Source organism: Sphaerodactylus townsendi, linkage group LG03 (assembly GCF_021028975.2).
Source record: "Sphaerodactylus townsendi isolate TG3544 linkage group LG03, MPM_Stown_v2.3, whole genome shotgun sequence".
Lineage (NCBI taxonomy): Eukaryota > Metazoa > Chordata > Lepidosauria > Squamata > Sphaerodactylidae > Sphaerodactylus > Sphaerodactylus townsendi.
In genome coordinates this window covers 141,183,388-141,193,261 of record NC_059427.1, presented here as the reverse complement: position 1 = coordinate 141,193,261, position 9,874 = coordinate 141,183,388, and positions in this window count along the sequence as shown.

Genomic DNA, 9,874 nt, shown 5'->3' with positions numbered 1-9,874 from the left:
AAGATAGGAATCGTTTCTCCATTGCAAGACTTAGGCCCCTTCTGCACATGCAGAATAATCCACTTTGAATCCACTTTCACAATTGTTTGCAAGTGCAGGGGCGGAGTGAGGGAACTGTGCGCCCTGCTGCTGCAGCACCGCCCGCTCTCTCCCCCCCCCCCATGCCACAGCCCTGCCAGGGGGTGTTGGCGCCATACCACTGCCAAGTGGATTTTGCTATTCCACAGGGAAAAATCCAGTTGCAAAGTGGATTGAAAGTGCATTATTCTGCATGTGCGGAAGGGGCCATACAATGAAACGTTCAGATCTGTTTATTTAGTGGAGATCTGCAAGGAACTTGGGGGAAGAACTTTGCTTCCAAACTTTGTTCCTCCCCTTTCCCCCTACTTCACCCTGTGCCTCCCACCATCTCGCCCCCCCCCCAAGTCACCCTTTTTCTTACTCTCTCTTCCCTCCACCTCTGGCGCTATCTCTGTCCCAACACCCTACTTGCTGCGCACCTCCCCCCCACCCCCATGCTGCTCCCCATTAACAGTGGTGGTAGTGGCTTTTCCAGAATTAGAGCTGAACTCCCAACTACAGAGCTCAGTCCTCCTTAGAGTTGCCAACTCCAGGTTGGGAAATTCCTGGTGATTTGTGAGGGGTGGAGGATGAGGTTTGGGGAGCAAAGCAGTTTCGGCAGGGCATAATGCCATAGACCAGTGGTGTCCAACTCTGGCGCTTCAGATGTTCATGGACTACAATTCCCATCAGATGATGAACATCTGAAGTGCCAGAGTTGGACACCCCTGCCATAGACTACACTCTCCAAAGGAACCATTTTCTCCAGGGGAGTTCATGTCTGTCAACCTGGGATCAGCTGTAATTCAGGGTGATCTCCAGACCATCCTGAGAGTTGACAACCCTAGTTCCAGTGGAGGAAATGGCTGCTTTGGAGGGTGACGTCTATGGCATTGTACCCCTCTGAGGTCCCTCCCATCCTCACACCCCACCCTCACCAGACTTCATCTGTCAAATCTCCAGGAATTTCTCAGCCTGGAATTGGCAACCTTATCTCCTTCACACCCAACAGCCAACCTACTTTTATAATACCCCTTTGTCTTATTTTTTCTGTCCCCATACCCTCTGCCTTTGAACAGTACAATCATTCTCCACTGCAGGAGCCAAGCAGCTTATATTAGTCTTCTTTTTACCCACACAATAACCCTATGAGGTAGATTAGTCTGAAAATATATGACTAATCCAAAGCCACCCAATGACCTTCCACAGCAAGATGGGGATTTGAATTGGGGTCTCACGTCTCTCTAACTGAGTCATGCAAGTCAGGTGGCTGTGTTACTCAGAGGCTGCTGCCAGGCTAGGGTTACCAACTGCCTGGTGCAGGGTCTGCCTGGTGCTGGCAGGGGCTGATGGGAATTGTAGTCCATGAACCTCTGGAGAGCCGCAGGTTTCAGACTCCTGGCGGTGGGACCTGGAGATCTGGAATTAAAACTGAACTATAGACAACAGAGTTCCGTCTTCCTGGAGAAAATGGCTGCTTTGGAGGGTGAACTCTATGGTATCACACCCAGCTGAGGCCTCTTGCCTCCTTAAACTCTGTCCTCCTCAGTCTTCACACAAAATCTCCTGGAATTTCCAACCTAGAGCTGGCAACCATAGGCATGGCCCAGTGAGTCCTCCCTCAAAGGCCAAAATAGGCCTGTAAAGGGCCCTGACCCCATTCCCTGTCTTTTGCTCACAGTAATTGAAGCTTGAGATATTGTGTTTGTGTAACAACAGCCACTGAGGAGATCTGTTGATTAAAGCTACAGGTACTTCTTTTATCATTTTTAAGTATTTAAAGCGCCTAAAATGTATTTTTTTTAGATTTCAGATTTTTAAAAAACCACCTAAGGCCTAGTTTGTAGAAAGACCCTTCTTGCATGTTGACAACTCTAGTCACTGGATTTAAGTGTTTTTGACCAACTTTGCTATTTGCATATAAGATACACTACTTTTTCTTCCCTACGAGGACCCAAAGGTACCAACAACATTCTTCTCCTTTTCTTCCATCTTATAATTTAATGTGAGGTAGGGTTAGGCTGAAAGAGAGTGAGTAGCCCAGCTGTTGCAATAGCTTGGTTAGGAAGCCTATTCCAAAATAGATAAATAAATAGGGTTGCCAAAAGCAAAACATAAAAAGGCAAGCAATATCTCCAACAGGTACCTTTTAAGCTATCAGTGGCCCTCCAACTGCTTGTGAATCCCCTAAAAGAGCCAGAAAAAATTAGCAAACGATCTACTCTAAGTGACCTCTTTTGAAAATCTTGTTCTTTTAAAGGATTTTCTCTGTACTGCTTAGTGGATAGCTTTGTTTCTGTACGGGGACGTGGGTAAGGGGGGGTTCTCGGGTTCAAACCCCTCCCATTACATGTCCGGCTTGTTTGAAACAATGCATGGAATGGAACAGCTGGAAAGCCCTCAGTCACCGAACCCACCCCATAAAAAAATTATACCTACGTCACTGTATTCTGGGCCAGGGTCTAGGAGACCTGACTTGAAACCAGTACTCTAGAAGTCCAACAGTTGACCTTCGGTCAGTCCCTTTGCCTCAGCTTAACCTCTCTGACTGGGTTGTTTTGAGGTTGAAATGGAGGAAGGCGAATGTTCTTACAAGCAGCTTTGTAATGGGTCTTCATTGGGGAGGAAAAGCAGACTATAAATACATCAAAAATAATATTCAAAAGTTTACAGTGCACAGTCAGCTGCAACATCCTCCTCTTCAATACATTTATGCAACTCTCCTTCATTTCAGTGGGAATTCATGCTGAAAAATCTGAGTGCTTTTGGCCTCATGATTCCGACCTGTTCATTTTACAGAGCTCAGTCCTTTGTAGCATCTAGAAGGCATTGCCTGAGGTGACTGTCTCACCATACCTCATAAACAAGCTGCGCCCATAACAACTCCACAATCACTAGGCAAGTTTTTTTTTATGTTCAGACCCCCTCCTGGATGATAAAATATCCTGCCCCTGTTCTCCCAAATTCTGTGTGGCTCAGCAGCTGGAACAGATATGCCTCAACATGCTATAGCAGTGTAGAACTCCCATCTTTAACCGCCTTGGAAAGAGAGTAGCTGTCGGCTTGGTTGGGAAGATGGAGGAAGGTGGGGAGTGGCAAACGGATTGCCCCCCCCCCCCCCCCCGGGTACTGAATCTGAATATTTACCACCTCAGGGTGTGCTGTGCAGTCTGAGATGGGATTAGAATTCTTGGATGTTGCAGGTAAGCCCGTTGCTACCATTAAAATGATTAAAGCATTGGAACTGCTTTGATACAGGGAATCGCTAAAGCTGTGCGTTGATCACCTGTGAGAATCCCTCTGAGCGAAAGGAAACTGTTGACTAAACTCCTTGACTTCTTTCCCACGCAAAAGGACCCCAGTTATGGTTGCAGGCCCAATCTAAAATATGCTTTCCCCCCCCCCCCCCCTTGCTTGATCTGCTCCTCAACATAACCATCACTCCAGGCCAGTTCTTCTTTGCTGGCTAGAAAGGGTACCAGGAGGAATTATGCCGAACCCTCTCATCACCAGGAAAAGTTGCTTGTGGAAGCTGATACACATTGTATGGTTTATTGATCTGTCCTGTTAAGAATGAACGTGCTGGGAATCCCTTATTGCAGAGGCGTAGCTTTGGGAGGCGCAATGCATCGGGGGGCGGGACAGGGACGAAGGACTCACCGGTGCATCGGGCGCTACCCCACCTTGCTACGCCTCTGCCTTGTTGAAGTTCACATTCTCGAAAGAGGGAGGTGTGAGGTTCAAATGGAGACCCCGAGCAGTTGGGAGCTTAAGCCTTTCCATAGCGCTTTCCTAAACTAAAATAGACCCCCTGTTGGCCCTCTTGGAAAAACTTCTGTGTACTTCAGGGCTACGTGTCAGTTCACCCAAGGGAGAAAATAGCTTCTCTGGGCCGTTGCAAGTCTGGACACCAGTGTGGGGTAGAGGTGGTGGCTTCAACCCTTCTCCCCACACTTGCTAAAGTCTCCGTTTGAACTGAGTCACAACATTCCGGATAATTTTAAGTTTCATCAGAGAACCCGTGGCTCACATCAATGTAATAGGACATTGCAGACCTGTGAACACTGTAAGGTGTAATTAGGCACCGTGGCTCTCTTCAGTTGGGTAGTTTATTACAGCAATGTGAAAATGCCGCTCCTGCCATACACACAGAGTTAACATGGCCTCGATTGCAATAATGGTTTCCTCTCAAGTTACAGGTGTTACATAAGTTTGGCAAGTCTTGGTCTTCATCCATATATTGTTGGATCTTCTGCTGTCACTGCACTCTGATTAGTAACAGGATTGTGTTACATAAAAGACAGTCTAGGTGCAAATGATCGTGGAATATCCAACACTGCCTGGATGCGGGCTGTGAAGTCTGTGTTATCAGGTGTCATGAATAAGCACTGAGCTTGATACACAATTAGAGCTGCATGGAAATGTTAACAGATTGTATCTCTTGCATTCTGGGACCCTTTCACCCCATTACTTGCTGGGTTTTTTCAAATGTGCTCATGTATGCAAGTCAGTGTGTGGGTGTACAAATGGGATACCACACTTTGTGCATTGGAAGAAGTATGTTCTAGCCCACAAAGGGCTATCATAAATCTGTACAGTCTGAACCTAGCTAAACCAGTTGATAATTTCAAGAATCTGGGGTTGCTAAACCGTGTGCCCCTCCTATTCATAGGCTTCACCCATTCTACACATTACACAGCGAATATTGTTGCAGCGTGTAGACTTTCTGTCTTCTGATGACACTTGACAGCCTTGCTCCAGGGACCTGAAGTTGACAGACGGTGCTTGTCATGTGCTTACTGCTTGTTTCACAGATGTGTTTTCCCTTTCACACTATGGGCAGTTATACACAGGTTATTTTCCTCATCTTAGATGCTATTGGAAAACAGGTGTTCCCCTCTCACTTCCCTGTAGCATTGTAGTGCTTCAGTGCACACACACTCCGCCCATGTTTTCCATGTGGAAGCTTCATTGCTAACTAGTAGAGAAAAGTATGGTATTTGTCAACTTATAAATAATGTTTATAAAGATATAACTCATTTATGTTGCTAAGACCCAAGAGATATACTTATTTATAACTAATACTCATACAGGTGAAGTTGGAAGTGTACTGACGAAGGCTTTCACGGCCGGACTCAAATGGTTGTTGTGGGTTTTTCGGGCTGTGTGATCTGGTGGATCTTGTTCCTAACATTTTGCCTGCATCTGTGGCTGACACCTTCAGAGGTGTATCACAGAGAGAAGTCTGTTACACGCTGTGTCTAGTGAGAAGGGAATATTTAGTGGGATATATATTGTCCATATCCCGGAGGCGGGGGGACACACCAATCAGTAAGTGTTTGGGTGGAACTTGCTATGCAAAGGTGTGGTTGAGTGCATTGTATTGCGGATGGGGTTATCAGTCCATTTACATTTGTAGTCGCATTTGCATTCCCTGCAGCAGCAGCAGTATTGGTGAATGCAAATCCTGTGTCTGGGTGGAGTCCATTGTTCATGAATTTAGCATGCCCTTGGCCTTTGATTCTGGTGTTTTTAAGTACGATTTGATTTGAAAGCCTTTATTGGCATACAAAACAGACTAATTTAAAATACAGTTAAATTAGTAAAGGTAACTTCACATCGATCAAGAGTTCAATTTACAGGCCTCGGACAGGAACTTTGCCACTGTGAGACATCCATTAAAATCACTACAGTTTAAAAGAAGAATTACTTTATCTGACTCTGGGAGGGCCTCGATAGGATCGATGACCTGGGTTAACAAACTGGATCTTAATTTCTGGTATAATGGGCAGTGTAGAAGGATATGCAAAATAGAATCTAGCTGCCCCGGATTGCAGGAACATAGCCTCTTATCTCTCGGTAAGCCCTTGAGTCTTCCTCTATGAAGCGGGGATGACATAATATTGAATCTAGCCAGCATATAGGCTTGCCTATGAATGGGATTGGTAAGTGCTGCCAAGTAGTAGGCCGGTTTTCCCTGTACAAATTGAATTTCCACATTCATTGGTGAGCAGGATTTGTTTGCCAATCTCTGTAATTTTTGGAAGTCCTTTGCTAGTAGTCGCTCCTTAATGAGGGCAAATGACTCTGGTTTCTCTTCAGATCGTGTTTCTAAGTATTGGTAGCCAAGAATTCTCAGAATCCCTTCTTTCTTGTTGAAGTTGTCTTGGTGTTTGAGAATTTCCATGGCCTCCCTGTGCAGTCTGACATAATAACCTTCCGAATTATCCAGAATGTCAGTGTGTTTCAAATAAAATGTTATGTCCAGTTTTGTTTAGAACATGTTCTACTGCAGATTTTTCAGGATGGTTAAGCCAACAGTGTCTTTCGTGCTCCTTAATACGAGTCTGAATGCTGCGTTTTGTGGTTTCTATGTAGACCTTTCCACAGCTGCATGGTATGCGATAGACTCCTGCAGAAGTGTGGGGGGGTGTCTCTCTTGTCCTTTGCTGAACGTAGCATCTGCCGTATTTTCCTGGTAGGTTTGGAGGTCCCTAAGATAAATGTATCTATCTATATTTGTAATTTTTCTTTTGTTGTCAAAGTGTTTCTAGGTAGGTATGAATAAAATTTTAAACTGTAAGCTTCATTGCCACTGCTGTGTATCTGTGACCGTGATGAAACTAGACCTATTCCTGCGTGGGAAATCCCTGTGCTACCCGAGCATTCCTAGTATGCCAAATAGGAATCAGCACAAAATGTGCTAGAATTCTGAAAATCCCAGCGTCTGTTTTATTTTAAAGTTTGTTCCCTTTTTGTGTGCAGAGATACATTTGAAAATTTGGGGATCGCCCCTGCCATATGTACTTGAATCAGATCCATCTCAGACATGCATGGTTCACGTTCAGCAGCCTCCTGCTCTCTTCACCATGATGAGGTGATCAGAGCACGACCTGCTCTGTTTAAGTGCTTTGGGAAACAGGCAGGAGGACCAGCATCCCATTGAACACTTGATTGCCAGTTTTTTCTCCCTCCAGAGCATTTGCAAGCAGAAGTGATTACACTCCACAGATGAAGCAATTGACAAACTGGTTCAATCATGGCTCCCATGGTAGCCGTAGGGACTCGGTTTTCCAGGAATCCTGGCTCCTTTTTCACACCCAACCCTGCATTCTCCTTACTGAATCAGTATCCTGTTTTATGAACTGTTAGTGCAATCATTTTTGTAATTTACAAAGGCAAACTTTTAAAATGTTGGCTGTTCCTTTCCCATCTGCCTCCTTTTAAGCAATCACTTCCTGTTTAATTGGGGCTTCAGTGCATTTCTGTAGGCACATTTCACTTTCTGCCCCATTGCTTAGATCATCCTGCCATCACATCAGGATTCCTGCCCATAGAATCATAGAGTTGGAAAGAGACCCCAAGGGCCATCAAGTCCAACCCCCTGCAATGCAGGAACAGACAATCAAAACACTCCTGACAGATAGCCATCCAGCCTCTCTTTAAAACCTCCAAAAGAAGGAGACTCTACCACACTCTGAGGTAGTGCATTCCGCTGTCAAGCAGCCCTTACTGTCAGGAAGTTTTTCCTGATGTTTAGATGGAATATCTTTTCCTTCACTTTGAAGCCATTACTCCTGGTCTTTGTCTCTAGAGCCACAAAAAACAAGCTTGCTCCCTCACCAACATGACACCCCTTCAGATATCTACACATGGCTATCATGTCACCTCTTAACCTTCTCTTCACCAAACTAAACATACCTAGATCCCTAAGTCTCTCCTCATAGGGCATGGATTCCAGACCTTTTACTATTTTGATTGCCCTCCTCTGGGCCCGTTCCAGCTTGTCAGTATCCTTCTTGAATTGCTGTGTCCATCCCATTCCATCTTCATATCATTCTCTCAGGGAACCTGAACAACTCAAATCTCACTGTTCTGTTTGTGCTGCATGAAATAGGGTAAGGAATAAGTGAACATCTTGGGACCCAACCATCCCAGGCTTTTTGTTTTGAAAATACATTCTTGGAGAAGACGGGGTGCACTGCACATATTTATCAGTGCTGCTAGGGAGTGGTGTTTAACACTTTCCTGGGTAATTTTTTTTACTGATCAAATGAGCACCCCTCATAATCCTTTCCCTGCATCTGCAGGTTGAAAAGCTTCACCCTCACAACTACTGTAGTTCCTCTGTTCTTCAGTTTATGATAGAAGGAAGGGTTGATTTGAACACTGAAGGGCTGATTGGATAGCTATAGAAGGATCTAGTTTGTTAGGAAAGTTCAGCATGAAAAAAACAGTCTTTAATTTTAATTTTTTTCCCACTATAGATTATGGTTGTACGCTGAGTGTTGTGTTTTGTTTGATTTAGCAGTATTTTAACACTTTGTATGCATAGCTTTTTGTGAAATATTTTAATTAGTCCATTTTTTGTCTTTCTTTTGTCTGTAAAGCTTCTAATAGAAATATCTTATAGAAGACTTTTTAAGTATTAGTGAATGAATGGGTAGAAAGGCGGCATATCAGTGCATTTCTGGGCAGAGTCCATTGAAGTGAATGGATCAGAAAGGTATAGTACTGTTTAGGATGGCACCCTAGGTTGTGTTGTGTGAAAAACATGTCAACCAAAGGTGAATGGTGTCCCTTGTGGACTACAGCTGCCCCCTGATGAGCCAGCCAAGTGAAAGCAACTTCTTAAGCTATTTTTCAGTGCACCACTTCAAGGAGCATCAAAAGGAGATTCCGGTTGCCTCTCTGCACTGCAGTTGGAAGGTAGAAACCACAGCACACCAAAGTATGTGGAGCAAGTGGCAGAATTCATTTTCAGCTTCTAAATGCTTTAAAATGCTGTTCCCAGAAGGTCTCAGGGGGAGCAGCTTTTCCTCATTTAACAGGGCAATTGGGCTACTGTTACAGGCATGCAGTTAGAACATCTGCCGGGCCAGTGGACTCTGCTCAGTTCCCTTCCCAGCCGTAGCAGAAACTAATGTAATAACCAATCCTGCAACAGCCCCTGGTGGCTGGAGCTGGCACTGAACTCCAAGTTATACTGACTTGGGAAAGTGGAAACAGCCCACCATTTATCCAGTCAAGTCCACCAGCCTTTTTTCCCCCTACTACACTCCCTGCTTCAAATGCCACTTCCTTATTACAGATCCAGATGTCAGGTTCAGCCCCCAAATATTGTTCAGTAGCCATCTGTCATAGATCTCGGTCTCTAGCTTTGAATGGGAATTATCCTCACTAGATAGAACTATTGCTGCATCCTATTTATGCAATGTAGTTATTTAAATATTCAGACAGCCTTTGTGGTTGAAGGTGGGTCATAATTCATAATCAAAACAATGCAATAATTCCATGAAAAAATCCCTAAAATAAAATCCAAGAAATGCCTGCAGTTAGGAATTTATGAAACATCCTAGCAAACAAAATGGCGTTGAAATGCACCCTCAGAACCTCCAGAAACGAAGCCTATTCCATAACATGGGAACCACAGTTGAGGGGGAATGTTCTCTAGTTAATTCCAAATGAACACATGAATCTGAATCAGACTGTTGGTCCATCAAAGTCTGTACTCACACTAGAAGCCATAAGAGGTTGAACTTTGGACCGACATGCCAAGCAGGTGCTCTAACACTGAGCCATGGTGTCCTCTTAATTAACCTTATACAGGGGGATGATCAGAAGGAAACCAAAGGACCATAATTGGATCGTTAGGAAATGGGAGAAATGTGTTCCTTCAAGAGTGGGGTATTTATGAATAATACTCAGCATTTGTATATCACTCTCAAGAATTCACAGCTAACTGTAGTAGCAAGGAGTGAGAAAATGCTGTTAAATGTACTCACGGGCAGAGGCAGGGAACTCAATGGCGTGA